Source organism: Amblyomma mixtum, chromosome 3 (assembly GCF_055824585.1).
Source record: "Amblyomma mixtum isolate Tamu chromosome 3, ASM5582458v1, whole genome shotgun sequence".
Taxonomy (NCBI): domain Eukaryota; kingdom Metazoa; phylum Arthropoda; class Arachnida; order Ixodida; family Ixodidae; genus Amblyomma; species Amblyomma mixtum.
Window position 1 is genome coordinate 340,863,772 of NC_143014.1, and position 17,412 is coordinate 340,881,183.

The 17,412-nt window shown below is 46.9% G+C and overlaps 1 pseudogene; it reads left to right on the forward strand.

Annotated features, from left to right (window-relative positions):
* The first annotated feature begins 110 nt into the window (after window positions 1-110).
* Window positions 111-16,763, forward strand: LOC149356132 (uncharacterized; annotated as a pseudogene).
* The last annotated feature ends 649 nt before the right edge of the window (window positions 16,764-17,412 follow it).

The window sequence follows — 17,412 nt, forward strand, 5'->3', positions numbered from 1 at the left end:
ACTTTGTCCTAATCGCCTATGGAAATTTCCATGTTTATGCCACTACACCTTGGCCAATCCCCCCATGTGAGTATGCGCCACGTCTTAAGAAGAAGAAGAAGACGGTAGCCATGAAGCAACGTTCGGACTCGAGTCTGGCCAGCAGGCGACCACCTTCCCGCTCGTATAGCATGCACACCGTGCATGGGGAGTCTAGCCTAAGCGGCCGGCAAGAAACGACCGAGGCCTGTGACGAGGAGAAGAACAAGGCGTGGACACAAGTCCTCGAATACGGCTGTAAGTGCACGCTGCCCAGGCTGCATTGCTTCTTGCTTGAGGGTGTCGATGCAATTTTAAACTGAATGGGCACATTGGTCATCCCCCCTGGGCCCTCGAGCAGGATTGTCGTCAGCATTGTCAGTATTTGCTGAATAAACTCATTCAATCAATAATCTCTGTCGATGGATTATTAACGATGGTATGCTGCAAAATAGGCGATGCAAGTGTTGGAAGCTTAACACCCTGCAGGCATGGTGGTGTGTTGGACTACGGCCGCAGCCCTGGCTCTCTGGATCCTCTACTTGGGGCGGCATGGAGGGAAAGCACGCGAGCAGCGTCGCTCGGCGGAACTGAGCCATTCAGTGGTGACGAGCAGCGGCAGCTTGCGCGGACTGTGGGTAGACGCGGGCAACAGCAGCGTCCTCGCCTTCTACGGAATTCCATATGCCGAGCCGCCGCTGGGAGTCGCCCGCTTCCAGAGACCCACGCCCATACGCCCGTGGCAGGGGGAGCTCAGGGCCACCTTCAAGGTGAGCTTCCCCGTTCCACTTTTTAAAAGTGAATCGAGTACGAGAGGTTGACTGATTCCGTTTTACGGGGTATATCAAGACTGCGGGGTGTGAAGCGTACCGTAGTGGAGGACTTCGGGTTGATTTCTGGCACTTTTCTTTTTCGCAAACATTTCATGGGCATTCCTCCGCCGTGTAAAAAAGTAACTGTGTCGCCCATAAAAAATTAAAAAAAATATCTTGTGTACACCCGCAGTTCAGTGCAACCGTTTCTGAAGCAGTACGCTATAGCTAACTTCCAGGATCAAGGGTCCGGTTAGGGCCAACTCTTGGAGGCTGTGATTCTAATCTACGCATAGAGTTACTCAACCTTTCCTCTCCGAAAGAAAATAAGGGCCAGTGTGGTTTGAACACAGAGTATTTTCCGCTCGGGGAAGAATTTTCGGGCCCTTTCCCAATTCAGGTTCGATGGGCACGAACCCCGTACCGCAGGGTTCTATCCCTGCCGCACCGGCCGCATTTCGGTGGGAGAAGGCTGCAAAATCGGCCTTGTGTTCGGCGATTATGTCAGCTTATACGTTAAAGAGTTCTGGAAACACTTCACTCCAGCGTCTTTCATGACCCATATATGTGCAGCATCGGCACGTCAAACCTCACCTACCTTTCTAACATCTCGTTTGTCGTTCTCAATGGCACTCTTTGAGCGCAGGCGCCACCATGCCCGCCTCAGTGGCTGCGCGCGCACGAGCGGCAGCGCGGCAAAGCGAGCGCCGACTGGACTGAAGACTGCCTCCACGTAAACCTGTGGACGCCCAGCCTAAGCCCGGCCAAGCTACGGCCCGTGGTGGTGCTCCTGCACGGAGGGCACTTCACGCACGGCTCCAACCGACTGCGCCAGTACGATGGAGCTCTGATGGCTGTGCGCTGCGACTGCGTTGTCGCCGTGCCCAACTACAGGTGCGCTGCGCCCGCATTCAAAGTATCGAGGTGGCGGATGGTAGAGCAGCACGGGACGAACATAGGAGCGAGGGAAACAAGCGCTTTTAAAGGCCTCTGGAAAAAGTTCGCCACGCTTTCAGCCCCGAGCGGAGAATCATTAGCTAGGGTTTCAACTGAAAGCCACCACAGTGCCTACTGCCAAGGGAGTCACGCGATTACGAACATGCATTGCGAACTCATTGTGAGCAGCTCTCTTGCCTGCCGCTGTGGAGCAATAGAATGGGTCCACGTTCTGAACTCAGTGTCATTTTTTTTCAATTATCAGGCTATTTTATACGCTCAGTCGTTTCCTCGACACGATACGGGTATACTCAATTTGAAATTCCATTTTATCTATTGTTTTCTTTCAGGGCCAAAAGACATTTCATAAAGGGAGGCAGGGTAACATGCTTAGCTTTCCTTGAAAATGCTGGAAAAAGGGATGAGCAACACACAACGCCAAATGAAGAAAGAGCAAAAAATTTGAGGGGACATCTAAGCTACGCCTTAACGGTATGACACGATAAGTTAATGGGTTAGTGCTCATGAATGCAGTATTGGAAATTCTCTACTTTCATAGATCTATGGCTCATACCACTCCTAGTGCGGTGGTGCAGCGACCAATGCGACACTGCTCTGTGATGGCAGGTGCTGCCACCTGTGGCGCTTGTGCGACCCCGGTTGCTCTTCCCGAAGAACCTCTCGCTGCCGGATACCAATCAATATAACTGCCACCTGCCACGGTGGTCGTTCCTCTCACAATGCGGTGGGCAGGTTGTGATGACGCCGCAGTGCCACGTGACTTACGTGGCCCACCTTGGTTGCTTGTGGAAGGCTTCTCCGTCACAAAGTCGCCGACGACGCTGGGCTTTCTGCAGAACGGGAGGCTTAACGCGGTCGCCTTGGAATAGGCAAGACTACAGGAAAACGCGAAAATGCAACAAAAAGTAATAAGTGAAAATCATTATTATAACGTCGACTGAGAAAATTATAGAAAACAGAAATACAAAGCAGAAAAGAAAGCAAGAAGTGCAGTTCGTTTCGGATTATTATATTTCGCAAAAAAATCATGCTCTGAATGGTTTTTTGTTTGGGCATGTAGCTACGTTTTCAGGTAAGGAATTCCATAAGCCAACTGCTCGACAGAAGAATAAGGTGCGGGTAGGAATGCGCCTAAAAGATTGGCCGTGGCTTAAACGTGAAAATTAGGCTTTCTAGCAGGCGTGTGTTTATGTCGAGATCATGGGTAGTAACGTAAAGTGTTACGAAGGCACAAACCAGATATGGCTGTAAGCGTCACTACAAACATTTAAACATTCGTAATGAACCCCAGATGGTCGAAATTTCCGGAGCCCTTCACTACGGCGTCCCTCATAGCCTGAGTTCCTTTGATACGCTAAACCCCATAAAAACCAAACCACACTTACACATTTTTAAAGATGTGCCGTATCACTTTATTGATTTCATACTGCGGAGTCGCTTTACTCTAAGCAGGGGTGAGCACAGATACTAGTAAAAATAAACAAGATATACACGAGCGTCATGCAAAAGCCAACAGACGATGCGAAAAAAGAAGCAAAAAAAGAAGCGCTTCACATACAAAAAGCTCTTAAATTTTCAGGAAACATTTCTACATTGGGGCTATTCACTACACACTTCGACAGTTCATTCCACTCTGTAATCGATTTGACAAAAAATGATTGTTTAACTGTATTAGAGTATGCACGAAATTCTTATAGCTTTTATTAGGGTTATAACGCGTACTTGCTCGCGAAATAGGAGTAATATAATCATGAGTGTTTATTTTCATCAGATCATTATATATTAGGTACAAAAAAAATCAACCTCGCTTCAGTGCGCCTTGTCTCAAGAGATTCTAGGCCAATAGAGTTGTTCACATCTGTCACATTATCCGTTCGTTTGCATCTGTTGCAAATGAAACGGGCGGCGGTCCTGTGCACTCTTTCGAGTTTGGAAATATTCTTGACCGTAAATGGCTCTCATAAACAACAGGCATATTCCAGACGACAGAGAGAGAGAAAAGGACGGAAAGGCAGGGAGGTTAACCAGGCGATGCCCAGTTGGCTACCCTACACTTGGGGAGGGGAACAAAGGGGAAAAAAGGAAAAAGAGCGGCAAGGAAATGAGTTTTCTAAGTGTCCAGCGACCACTATGTCACAGGGACAGAGGGCGCGCACTGAAAACTTAAAGATTATAGGCGGGAATGCAACCCCGAGTCCCTTAAGACTTTCAGGAGCGCTGAGATTCCAGACGAAGCTACACCAAAGCCTTATATGGTGCCAGTTTCACATGTTTTGGGCCTTCTGCAGTTTCCGCCTCAAACACCACAGAGTATCGGAGCTTTCCCGCAAGTAATATTGATGTGGGCATCCCAGTTTAGGCGATTAGTTATCTGAGCTGAAAGGTATTCCACAGACGAGGATTCTAGACGTGGTACTCCAGCATACAATGTTGATGTATCAGAACAGTTTTCTTTTTACAAATTCCAAATGCCAAACGTTTACTAACGTTAAGAAACATACCCCATTCGTTGCATCAGTTTTATATCTTCTGCAGGTTGCTGTTAAGCTTAACTTGGTCCGCTGTGGAGTTAGCTAAGCAGTATAAAATGCAGTCATCTACAAGTAGTTTAACGCTAACTTCAGGATCAACCAGATTAATTATGTTATTTACATAAATTCAAAATAGGATAGGCCCCAGAACTGATCCTTGCGGAACACCAGATGAAACCTGAAGTGCATCAGAGTACTCATCGTTAACATGAACATATTGAAATCTGTCTTCTAAGTAGGCTCTAATGAGGTCAATAACATTAGGATTAACTCCGGCAGTGTAAAGCAAGCTTTTCTGTGAGTTTAGTGAGCGGTACCTCATCAAAGTCTTTGGCGAAGTCAAGAAAAACAGCGTCCATTTGTGCCACAAAGTCGTGCCTGCCGTGCGCGTCTTTTACTTGTGCAGCAGAGGTAGGCAAGGCGCCTCTGTTTTTCAGAAACATGTCGCAGTGCGGCAGCGACGATCCCCCCCCCGCGCCGACAGTTGACCACTCGCGACGCTGGAGGGTCACGACTACTCCGCCCCATCCCAGGATTATCGCCGGGTAGCGAGCGCTTGCACGTTGTGGGGACGGGAAGCTGTCGGTTGAATGCCCCGGCACCCTTCCCGACCATCGCAAGCTAGCATCGCTCCTCGTTAGAACCGTGGCTCTTTCTCGTGTTCCTTCTCTGTTTTTTTCGTGTTTCTTTTCCACCCTTTTCAGCATCTGCAAATTGTTGGCGCACTGTGCCTTGAATTTTTGTTGTTTGTCACGAGAACGCGGTGGCGGGAAAACCGCGAGCCGGGAGTTGGCTTGGAGATTTCGGTGCGTGCGGACGTGTGTGTGGTCAGCCAGGGAAGTGGTCGGCAAGCGAGCTAAGGCGGGTGCCTGACTCGTACGGCGCGGCAACTGCGGCCCCGAAGACGCGTGGCTCAAGTTTGCCCGTATCCGCAACACCCCATTAGCCCGCCGCATCCGCATCGCGACGCTCCCTGCGACCGGACCTTGCCACCTGGTAGTTCAGCCACCGTTTCTCCCCACTCGCTTGAACTCTTTTCTTTGTCTTCGTCCTGTTGCTGTCTCTCGTCCTATTCTTTTGTATAGTATTGCTTTAATCGTGTAACGTAGTTGTATAGTAATCGCCCTGATATTTTCTTCTATGTGTTAATTGTAGTGTTCACGACCTGGTTTTGTGTTGGTCGCGCCTGTGTACTGATGCTGCTTCGTTTGGCTTTGTTTGGTTCATTTTGTCCTTATTCTTTTCTCAAGTAAAGTGCTTTGTTAAGGTACTTGTCTGCGCCTCATGCTTCCGGTCAACGGCTAATTAGGCGTAGACCCTTTAGCCGGTCAGCAGTCGAATCTCATCTTTTGCCCACGGGGTGGAAAAGTTTTTCGCTCCTCCCCCCCCCCCAAACTGACCGAGAGTGCAGTGGTGGCCAGGTTGGCCCGATTAATTATAATTTCGGTGCCAACCAGACATCAAGCCGCCTACAGTTGTGAGACGGTAGATAAACCACGCCTAAATCCATGTTGCTCATCACATAACAAATAGATCGATTCCAAAAATTCCGTCAAAATTCGGCATATCACATGCTCGAACATTTTGCAACTGCTCGAGACCAAATATATTGGGTGATAATTAGGTACGCAAGGTGAGTCATTACTTTTAAAAACAGGTAGGACACGTGCGGTTTTCCATTCTTATGGCACTTCGCACAGAGACAGACAGGCGTTGAAAATATATATCCAGGTGATGTTACAACCATTACGCGTAACGGCAGAGAAAAGCTGGAGGGATGTTATCAGGACCGCTAGACTTTTTAACGTCAAGTTTCAGAAGACGATTCAAAATAGCTCCGCCGGAGATAGTAACATCTCGCTTTAAAGAAGTGCAGCCGTCTGCCTTAGAAGGAAAACTCGAGGTTTTATCGGTATACACTGATTGGATGTACTAATTAAACACACCAGCAATATGTTTGGCCCTGTGACCGGTGAAACATTAATAATGACACATTGGGTTGTTTGTTGCCATTAATGTATCGCCAGAACTTTTCCTGTGCTTCACTGAGAAAACGCCCAAGCGTAACATTACAAAAGGAATCCTTAGCTTTCTTGATCTTGTTTCTTAATAGACTGCCTAGCAAGCTCTCATTAGACTTATTCTGATTACTTGAACGCCACATTCACTTCAGCTTACGTTTAGCGTGGATAACGTCCCGCGTAATCCATGGGTTATGTTTTTTTTTTCTTAATAACACTATAGGAACACATACTGTCAAGCAATCGAAGCATATCTTTTTAAACATACACAATAACATATCTACATTCTCCTCAGCCCTAAAGCTGTCAACGTGGGTCTATAGAAAGTCCAAAATTCCTACATAATCAGCTGTATTAAAATTTATCACTACAGTGGGACGGCTCATGCTGTCAGCATAAGCTGATAGGAAAAAAACGCAGGAAACAAGATTATGATCAGATACACCCTTCAAAACATCAACAGCAATACACGTAATTGCAGAGCTAATGAACACTAGGTCAAGAACGTGGGATACAGAGGCGCAGATGCTGGTTGGTCTGTCAACAATCTCGGTCAGATTACACATGAAGGCAGTGTCCAAACGGAGCTCGGAATGACCAGAGTTGGCACCCGTAGTACTCATGTGGATCCAATCTATATCACGCAAGTTGAAATCGCCACCTAAAATCAACTTCACTCGGTCTCCCCTGAAGCATTGAACATAATCGCACAGCTCTTCAAGAAAAGCGACATATCATTTCATCATTTGTATTCTCTTGAAGGCCCCAAAGGGGCATTACATCCGCGTTGGGAGGTCGGTATACTACACCTAATACAATTATGTTGGCACAAAAATCTATCTTACAAAAAAAGACCTTCATGGTTAGGAATACCCGGCAGCATCACAGTAGATAATACTTCTCTTAAGCACATATCGCACATATCCTCCTCCACGTGTCCATCTGCCGCATCGCAATATTCTGCAGGCGAGGGGAACAATTAAGCCATCTGGGATTTCAGAATGAAGTCAGCTTTCTGTCAGAAACGTTATGTGCCGGTCGAGGTCGTGAAGGAGTGCTTCGAATTCGGCTGTCTTATTTCCGATGCTTTGAGCGCTGAAGGAAACGAGTCGCAACGATCTGGTATTATTAGCTCGTCATTTATAAGTCTTTCGTTTCTGATTCCGTGTGACATACGTGTCAGTGATGAGGCAACATTGACACTTCCAGAATATTCGCCTTTGGAATCACCTTTGCGTTCATTTGAAATGGTAAGTTTCTGTCTTTCATTCCTTTCTTCGTCCCAGACACATGTGTCGCCTTTGAAAGCTACCTTGTCAAATTTTAGGTATGCCTTATCCTCAGGTTTGCAATTATCTTTAACGGTACACCACAGCAATTTCCGTACTCTTTGAGCTCAAAGCGGGTAGTCCTCAGATAATGACCTTCCTGAGCCTTTCAGCTCCTTCGCATTCCTAAGGAGGTTCATTCTTTCATTAAAATCGGAGAACCGCATTATCGCTGCTCGATCCATTTCTTATAATTGCCTGCCGAAGCGGTGCATGCGTGCAGCGCTCCCGACAGTAATACCTAGTTTTTTTTAAACACTTCTGTTAACACAGCATCCCTCAGGCTCCTCGGAGTTTCTCTGCTATCTTCCTTGACCCCAAAGATAATAAAAGATAATAAATGTAGTACGCTGAGAGCGATACGCTAGGTCATAAAACTTGCTGCGCAGTGATGCAACCTGTTCTCGTAGCTCCAGAACAGAGCTCTCACATTCCTCAACCTTCTTTAATGTCTGTGTGAAAGATTTTTTTTCTTCAATAGAAGCCAGCCTACGGTTTGATTCTGATATATGACCGTCCAACTTCAACCCGGTAGATTTCAGCGCAGTTGCAGACACTTCTTGATTTTCAATAATGGTTTCCAACTGATGAGACACTGACAAGGTGGGGTCTGGATTAGTTCCAACGTCCCCACTCAACAAGCACGTCACCAGGAAGCAGAATGAGTAGAAGCAACCCTCAACACACTCCCATAAGCCCCTCTGAGCATGGGAGCAGGAACAAACACAGAGAATTACATTTAAATTTAAGGCATTGCTTGTTACTCACCACCACAATAAAGACTATAGCCAGTTTAGATGCTTCTGCATCCTGCAGCTGCCCCCTTGCTCACTGACGAAGAACGCCTCAGGGGCATTTCCCGGTGCATACAACGATGTCGATGTCACTTTGCTGTGTCCGAGAAGTGCACGAAAAGTTCCGATAGTTCGCATCGCTCTAATTCAACGCTGAACTGTGACGTGTGATGATGGTCAAGACAGATGCACCCAAACCACGTTGGCAGGTACATGTGAATTCCGGTGAAGCTGCACCTTTGTAGCAAGGACCGCTGCATATAGCAAAAGCCTGCACAAAAAAGAAGAACCAGTCTAGATGCGTCTGCATCCTGCAGCTGGCCCCTTGCTCAGGGACGAAGAACGCCTGAGTGGCGTTTCCCGATGGATCCAACGATGTCGATGTCATGGTGCCGTGTGCGAAAAGCGCGCGGATAAGTAACGATAAGTTCGCATCGCTCGAATTCAACACTTAATTGTGATGTGTGATGATGGTAAAGACAGGTGCAGGCAAACAACTGTGGCAGGTAAACGTAATTCCGGTGAAGCTGCATCTTCGTAGGAGGGACCGCCGCATACAGCAAAAGGCTTCACAAAAAAGACGAGCCACTTTAGATGCGTGTGCATCCTGCAGCTGCTCGCACTATCATAAGCATGGCATCCACTGGTCTGCATGTCATCGCATGGTGACCTTGGTTTCGAAATACGACGGCAGTGCCAGTGTTGCTTACCCTATAGAAAGAGCGATGTATACGTATCGCTTATGAAAGAGCAGCTGTTCAGAACAAAAAAACGGCCGCCTGGTTCTTAGCTCATGAGACTTTTAAATGTTGCAGGCTTGGCGCGTTCGGCTTCATGTACGCCAACGTAACCGGCTTCCCGGGCAATCAAGGTCTGTGGGACCAGCACCTTGCCCTGCAGTGGATCAAGGGGAACGCGGCCGCGTTCGGCGGAGACCCTCGCAGCCTGGTGCTCTGGGGAGTGGATGCCGGGGCCATCAGCGCTGGACTGCACATCCTGTCGCCGCTCGGGGGGAGCTCACTCTTTTCAAGAGCCGTGCTGCAGGTGCGGCGTTGCTGCAGTCTTCTATCACCAACAAAATATGCAGACGACTGCAGGCAGCATACCAGCGCCCATCCCGCATTTAACCTCATTTGCCTCATGGAACTAATGCGCAAACAACGAGATTCTGCCTTTAACTCAGCTCGGCAAATTTCCGTGAGCTCGAATTTCAGTTTATTATGGAGGATTTATTTCTTGTCATAGTCAGCAATACAGCATAGTTGTCGTCGAGAGCACCTTCCGTCGAGGTTCTGTTTTTCTTTAACAACTCTCGTACTGATAGCGGCACAATCTGCATTGTATGAAAACATTCTTTACTTGTTTCGGTAGTGTCAACCATTTTTCTGCCACTGATCTCAGGCAACTACATTCACTTTATTTATTTCAGTATACTGCAAGCCAGAGTTGGCCCAAGCAGGAGGGGCATACAAATAAAAAAATTTCTAAAAGAGCATCAGCTACAACACCGCGAGTCAGTAAACAGGACACAAATCCAGAGTCATCAAACAAGATATTAGGAGCCATACAATAAGTTCTTGAGCTCCTTCTCAAAATTCCTAGACTTACATAGACCCGAAGGAAGGCCATTCCACTCCGCGACAGTGATCGGAAAAAAACTGTTCTTAAACCCACTAGTTCGTGCGAAAATTGGTGCTAATGACTGCTCATGTACATGACGTGTTCTCCTAGTGCTCGCCAGCTTCACACAATCAGGAAGATCTGCCTTCAAATTTCCAGACATGTAATTATGAAGCAGTACTAGACGGGTAACTTTTCTTCTTATTGCCAAGAACTGTAAATTACTCTTTCGAATTAACGCAGTTGGAGAGTCTATCCTTCTATATTTCCCATAAATAAAACGAACTGCTTTTCGCTGAACACGCTCCAGTTGAGCAATGTCTTTCTTGTTATGCGGGTCCCACACTGCTGCCGCATATTCAAGTCGGGACCTAACACAAGCCTTGTATGCAGTGATTCTGGTACTCACGGGAGAGTTTCTGAGTTTTCTTTTAATAAACCATAATTTCTTTACTGCTGATGAGCAGATGTCAGCTATATGAGTGGACCAAGTAAGTTTGTTCGTGAGGGTTACTCCGAGGTACTTATAGCTTTCTACTTCTAAAATGGGATGATTGTGAAGTATATAACTGTGAAATCTGGGCGCTTTTTTTCTTGTGATTCTTAATAATACGGTTTTGTTTGGGTTAATATCCATGCCCCAGCGCTCACACCAGTCTGCAATTGCTAGTACAGTTTTTTGAAGTGACAAGTGGTCAGAATCACTTACTACCTCCTTAAAAATTATACAATCATCGGCAAACAGCCTCACCTCTACATCCTTTTCAACAATATCCACTAGGTCATTCACATAGATTAAAATAGCAGGGGTCCCAAGACACTGCCTTGAGGAACCCCTGAAGTCACATGCAGCATGTCTGAACAAGAGTCCTGGATTGCTACAAATTGCTGCCTATCTGTAAGATAGGCATGCACCCACTGAATTATAAAAGAGGGAAGTCCAATCGATTCAAGTTTAAACAATAATTTTCCGTGAGGCACCTTGTCAAATGTTTTACTAAAGTCAAAAATTAAGACGTCTGTTTGTCCGGAAGCATCCAGGACTCTTGAAAATTCATGCACTACAGATAAAAGTTGGGTAACAGTAGACATACCTCTCCTAAAACCATGTTGGTAAGCTGTCAAAATATTACGGTCCTCTAAAAACTTTACAATATAACAAAAAATAGCATGCTCTAACAACTTACAGCAATTGTTCGTCAATGAAACAGGGCGATAATTTGTAACTAGTTGGCAGTCTCCTTTCTTAAGAATAGGGACAACTCGAGCCTTACGCCAATCAGACGGTATAACACCTGTTGTCAAAGACAAGTTAAACATATCAGTTAAGTATTGAGATATTTGTTCCGCGTAGCGTTTAAGAAATGAATTCGGAACACCATCGGGTCCGGAAGATTTTTTTGTGTTAAGTTTAAGTAACATTGCTAAAACTCCTTCGCGACTAATTATCAGTTCGTTACTACAAAGAGAAGAATAATCATTACTACAAACACACTGAGGTTTAAAATCATCTAGCTTCGTGAAGACACTCTGGAAGTAATTGTTAAAATGCGTTGCAATCTCATTAGCGTCTGTTATAGTCACCTCGTCAATTTTTATCTTCGTGATTTCGTGCCTGGAAGGATTCAAATGGCGCCAGAACTTTGATGGGTCCGACCTCATGAACTCTTCAATTTGAAAAAGCTATTTCTGGCTTCTCTTACTTTGTCTGCCATCTTGCTTTTTAATGACTCAAACAGTGGAGTTCCTGTCCTGTGCTGTTTCCTAAGTCTTTTAAGTTTCCGTTTAACATGAATTATCTCTCGATTAATCCAAGGATTTTCACTGCGTTTAACGACTTTCTTGAGCGGAACAAATTTGTCAATACAAAACTTAACTGCATTGCAGAATTGTGTCCAACAACCCTCAACATCACTGGTAACAGAGCTAAGGTGACATTCCAAATAATCAAGAATCGCGACATCATCAGCTCTGCTAAAATCTCTGAAGCTGATCACTTTAACGGTATTTTCGGTCTTATCACCAGTGATTTTCCCGCAAAAGCATATTAATTTGTGGTCGGAGATGCCGCGCTCTACGTGAACAGTGCCATTACTGAACGACTCGCTCACAAACAACAGGTCCAAGATCGCTGATCCCCGTGTACAGTCATTCACAATCTGTTCAATATTGAGCGAGAACATCATATATAAAATGAAATCATTAGACGAAGAGAGGCCATAGACGAAGAGAGGCCATTTCTGTCTTGAAGACAGAAATAACGGGCGGGAAAAACTACCTGCAAACTCGAAAATACTTTTTGCAATACTACAGGCCCCTGAGGCGATTTACTTTGCGTGCTTCGTCCCTGTCTCTTTGCATGCCCTTATTAGCGGTGGCTTTGAGCGAAAGCTTTCAACAAAGTCGCCCTCTTAACGCGGTAGCGGTACAGGCCCCGTTCACCTGGAAGTCCGTTGTCAGCGTTGTCGGCGTCACTGTTGTGAGCGGAAAATCACGGGCGTGGCTCTGCCAGGGGGTCCCCAGAGAGCAGCCTAGGAGGCAAGTGGGTCACCTAGGTCACGTGACTTCGCGGGGTCATCAGAGCCTGCCCACCTCGGCAGGTGGCAGTTGATGCAATGATTGGTCGCTCGGGAAGAGCAACCTAGGCCAGCCAAGGCCTGCCGTTAGGAGCGGTCAGGAGCCTACAAAAGTTGTCCCCTACAATTTTTCCCCTTTATGGCTTCTCAGCCAATTACATCCTTATTGCGTTGGAAGCCAAAGGCGTAGGTCCGGTGAGCAAAATCAAATATTTTTCACGCTGTGAAAGCCATGAGGCACCACTTTGCCTGTCTTTCACCTTTCATCTCCTTTCCTTTTCCTAATAACGTACAGCTGCACGAGAACTCCCAAGACTACCAGGTTCTTGTCCGAGAAAGCATGTCGGGCTCCTCAGCAAAGCACAAAGGCGATGATTATGTACGGTGATCCGGTGACTTGATCTTACACAAAATAGGACAGTACCAGCATGCAACCAATATTTCAGTGAGCGGCTCCATCCCACATTCGTCCTCACCTATATGGAACAGTCCGAGAGCCAAAACGCCGCAGCGTCAGTTCCTTCGTCACAATATTCCCTAACTGGCGGCAAGAGTTGCTCAGCAGGGCTAATGAACCGCTTTTTGGCACACTCTTCTGCAGCAGCTGCTCACCGGCAAGCAAGAGGACCTTGAACCCTCAGGGTGATGAAGGAGCCATGGGTCATTAAACTAAGTGTTTATCCTTTCTTCTCTAACAACGAACGCGTCCATTACTGCCATTAGAAACGGTAGCTACCACGAGGGTTAAAGCACCGAAAACATCCATAAGAAGTTGCGTTCATCAGCTGTTGAAGAGTGCCTGGAAAGTTGCGACCGCAGCTATGCGCTAAGAGGGATTCACACCCGTGGTGCGCAGGGAGGCTCACCGCTGTCGTGCCTGGGCGAGTGTGCTGACGCGGAGAACGTGCGGCTCGTCGTGGCCAAGCTGTGCACCTCGCCTGACGAGGCAGAGGATGAGCGCCGTGCCCTTGCCTGCCTCCAGGCGGCGTACACGGCCGCACTGGTGACCCTCCCCGTCGACGACTACTTCTCGCAGACTCTGAGCCCCTTCCTGCCCACATACGGAGACCCGCTAGTGCCCGTCGATCCTAAGGTTGGTTGGCTATAGTTATCATTGCGTTTACTCGCCTCGCAGTGTAATGCTTCCTCAACGCAACGAGTATTCGTTAGCACAATGTTCTGTTTTTTCTCTTTGCCTTTCCTTGCATATGCATGTGCACACTGCGGAAAGGGCACGTGCAGGGGGCGAGGGGGGGGAAGGGTTTATTAAGGGTTATCGCAGCTCTTCTGAGCTCACACTCTCCCTCAGTAGCGCGTAAACTTCGGAAATAAGTAAGCTTGACTGATATCTATTTTTTTTTGTTATTTATTTATTCAATACTGCCAGCCGTCTTTTGGTGGCCAAGCAGGAGTGGGGATACAATTGCACAGTGCTTTATCAGCAGCAAACAACGAAAAAAAAGAAGGCCTGCAGGTAGGCAACAAAATTTCTGCCGAACAACACAAATAATAGACGAGTAACAAACACTTTACATTAAAATACAAAACAACACGCGACAAGGGCAACACTCCAGAATCGAACCAAATATTCTAACTTAACCGGCTGGGGTTGATTGCAGATAAAAATGTCTCGGCTGACGATAAGGTGACCAGTTCACGAGGTAATTCATTCCAATCAGCTATCGTTCTTGGAAAGAATGACAGCTTTTCTGCAGTGGTTCTGCATTTGGGAACTACAATTGATTTATCGTGTTTGTGCCGAGTTTGTCGTGTTCTGTTATACTGCATATAAGTGTGAAAGTCTGTTCTGGTGTGATTATTGACGATGTCGAATAACATTTTCAAGCGATGCATTTTGCGGCGAGATTCCAAGGTGGGCAAACCGGAACGGCTAAGAAGATCAGATATCGATGCATGTCTTCCGTAGGCGTTGAAAATGAAGCGTAGCGCTCTTCTTTGGACACGCTCTAAGCTTTTGGCATCCGTTTTCGTATGCGGGTCCCATACTACGTCAGCATATTCGAGTAGTGGACGCACTAAGGAAGTATACGCCACAAGCTTTGTTTTAGTGGAAGCATGTTTTAGCCGGTATCTTATTAGCCATATATGTGGTGCGAACCTAGGTGAGAGGGGAAGATCTCTTAATTTTTCTTAAGTATATAAACGATGAAGCAGAAGCAACCGTAGCAAGCCATCACCATCAGCAGATAGAACTGTGCTATAAAAATTCAGGCCACAGTGACGGAGTCTACAAAGAATTTGGCACTTGGCCCTGCTAGGTGATCTGCCCTCCCCATTGTCCTCTCTTGTGGATGGGTTAACGAAACCAGCAGAGTAGCGTCATAAAACGCTTTCAACCGCGATAATGCGGTATATTTAGTAGTATATCATTGCTTCCAGCTGCTAGCATCCGAGAGGCGGCCTGTGCTGGCCCCCACAGGCGATGCGGCAGCTGTGGCCCCTCGACTTCCTACTCCGCTGCCAGTGTTGGTAGGCTTCGGCCGGGGCGAAGGGAGGCACTTTTTCGCACGCTTCCTGGACGCCTCGACCAACAGCTCGTGGGCGCAATTCACACCCGACCAGCACCGCAGCACCGCCTCAGCGCTCTTCACGTTCACCTTTGGCGAGGAGATCCTGGAGGCCGAGAACCTGCACACGGACCTGGAAGCGCTGAACGACGCCGGCCACGCATTTAGACACTACGGGGCCTTGCTAGACGAGGCGCTCTATGTCTGCCCCGCACTGGCCTTCGCCGAGTATTTGTCGGACACGGCGCCTGTGCACGTCTACGAGTTCGGTCTGGTCGACCACGAGGCCGTCACTCCCGCACAGGCGCCACAGCACAACGACGACTTCGACGCTGCCTTCCATTTTGGCGCCGAGGACTACCTCGAGCCACCTGGAGCGAGAGGCTTCGCCGACGCCATACTCGGCTTCATCAACAACGGGTGAGGATCGGTACAGTTATTCGCGCGGTCAGTTCAACAAATTTGTTGAAAGTGATCGACACCCTCAAACTAAAAAGTTAAGCAATTTATTTTCATTCCTCGAACAGCATGTTCCTCAGTGTGTTGTCATACCTGCAGGCGGGGGACTCGATTATGATTGGTTGATTGATTGATCGATTTATTCAGAAACTACATTAGTAGAGATTAGGTTAGGTACGCCTTAGGAAGGAAGTACTGGCCAGAATTCTCTGGCTCGCTCTACCATCGTGAGCTGATGCTGCGGGTCCGAGTCGGCTAGAAGATCCTCCCACTGCTCAAGTCTGGAGACATGCATTTTTGCTCGAAGCTGTCAGGCAATTGACACCACTATGGAAGGTAGCTCCGCTGCTTAGTCACCTAGGCGAATGTATTGAATTGTGTCATATTTCATAGTGTATTGATTGCCGGCGATTACTTGTCAGCATAGTACTTTCGATGTCGAAAACCTCAGGATGGCATCTCGGTTAAACATTATTGCTTCAGTGTTTCGTAAAGGGCTGTATGAAAAGGTACCTCGTTCATTGTATGCTTTCGGAGGAAAAACAATTAGGGGGCAGTTTTTATGACCTGAGACAATCATAATGAATGGGCAGACAAGAGTAACTATAAATAATGAAAAATACATGATCTATGATATATTAAACCTACCTGATATATTAAAATACACCTGAAAAAGCTTAATGTTAAGTATACCACGAATTGGAGCACAGTGCTACCTAGATGTCCCCCAAGGCTTGTCAGCAAAGCGGAAGCAATGAATTGAAATCCAGGTGATAATAAAGTGGTAAGTCTGCAAGACAAGCATCGTCCACACATCAAGTGTCAATTTGTACATAAAGTTTGGCCTGTTAAGACTAAACATTTGCCTGCGACAAGCTAGACGTTAAAGGTAAATTACTGCTATCCTAGAAATTTGCCGCTACGTCAAAGAAATATTGTAACAATGTTTGTGGTTTGTTTAAACGGTACAAACGCAGGTCGGCGGACTGGCCAGCGTTCAGCAGGAGTGAACCTATGGTGCGCTACTTCATGCCTAACCACACGGTCAGCGCGAGGTCGGCCACGGCCAGCAAATGCAAGCCGCGTTTCAAGTGCTACCCCGGAAAGACTCATCTCTAGGAGCCGGTGTACGCACTCAGTTGCACCACACTGAGCACGCGGAGATGTAGCTTGACAAGATCGGAGGCGCAGTTTCACCGTTACTACATTTTGTCACTGAACTACCGATGTCATATTACAGCGAAGCTCGTCCGTACATTTCATCACTATAGCCAGTCGACTGCATATTTGTATACTGTGTCATTACAAGCCCCGCCGGGCTATAATACCATATCGTTTAGCACACAGCGTATGTATCTTTCTTGTAATAATTGATATCTTCACTCATTTGCATTAATACTTTCGCAGTGATGTTTAAGACAGTACTATTGTTTTTACGGTATCTGGAAGGCCATGTGATATACCAGCAAGTATCTCTCAAACGTGTTCTATACATAAATAAAAATAGAATTACTCAACGGAAGTCACACCGAACGAAAACATCTTAGCCACGTTTGTTGTGCATGGGCTTTTGTTCGTTACGCTCTTGTTTTGCAACACAGGTCGCCTGCCATGGGCCTAAGACGACTATCTGTTCCGGTCTAGTTGGCATGGCCAGAGCTCCGTCACTGGGTTATTGAAAAAAAAAAGAAAAAGGTCGACTAGTGCTGCAGAGGAATGGCTCGAGAAGTAGGCGGTGTGGTTGGGCTAATATAAGACAATCGTTCAC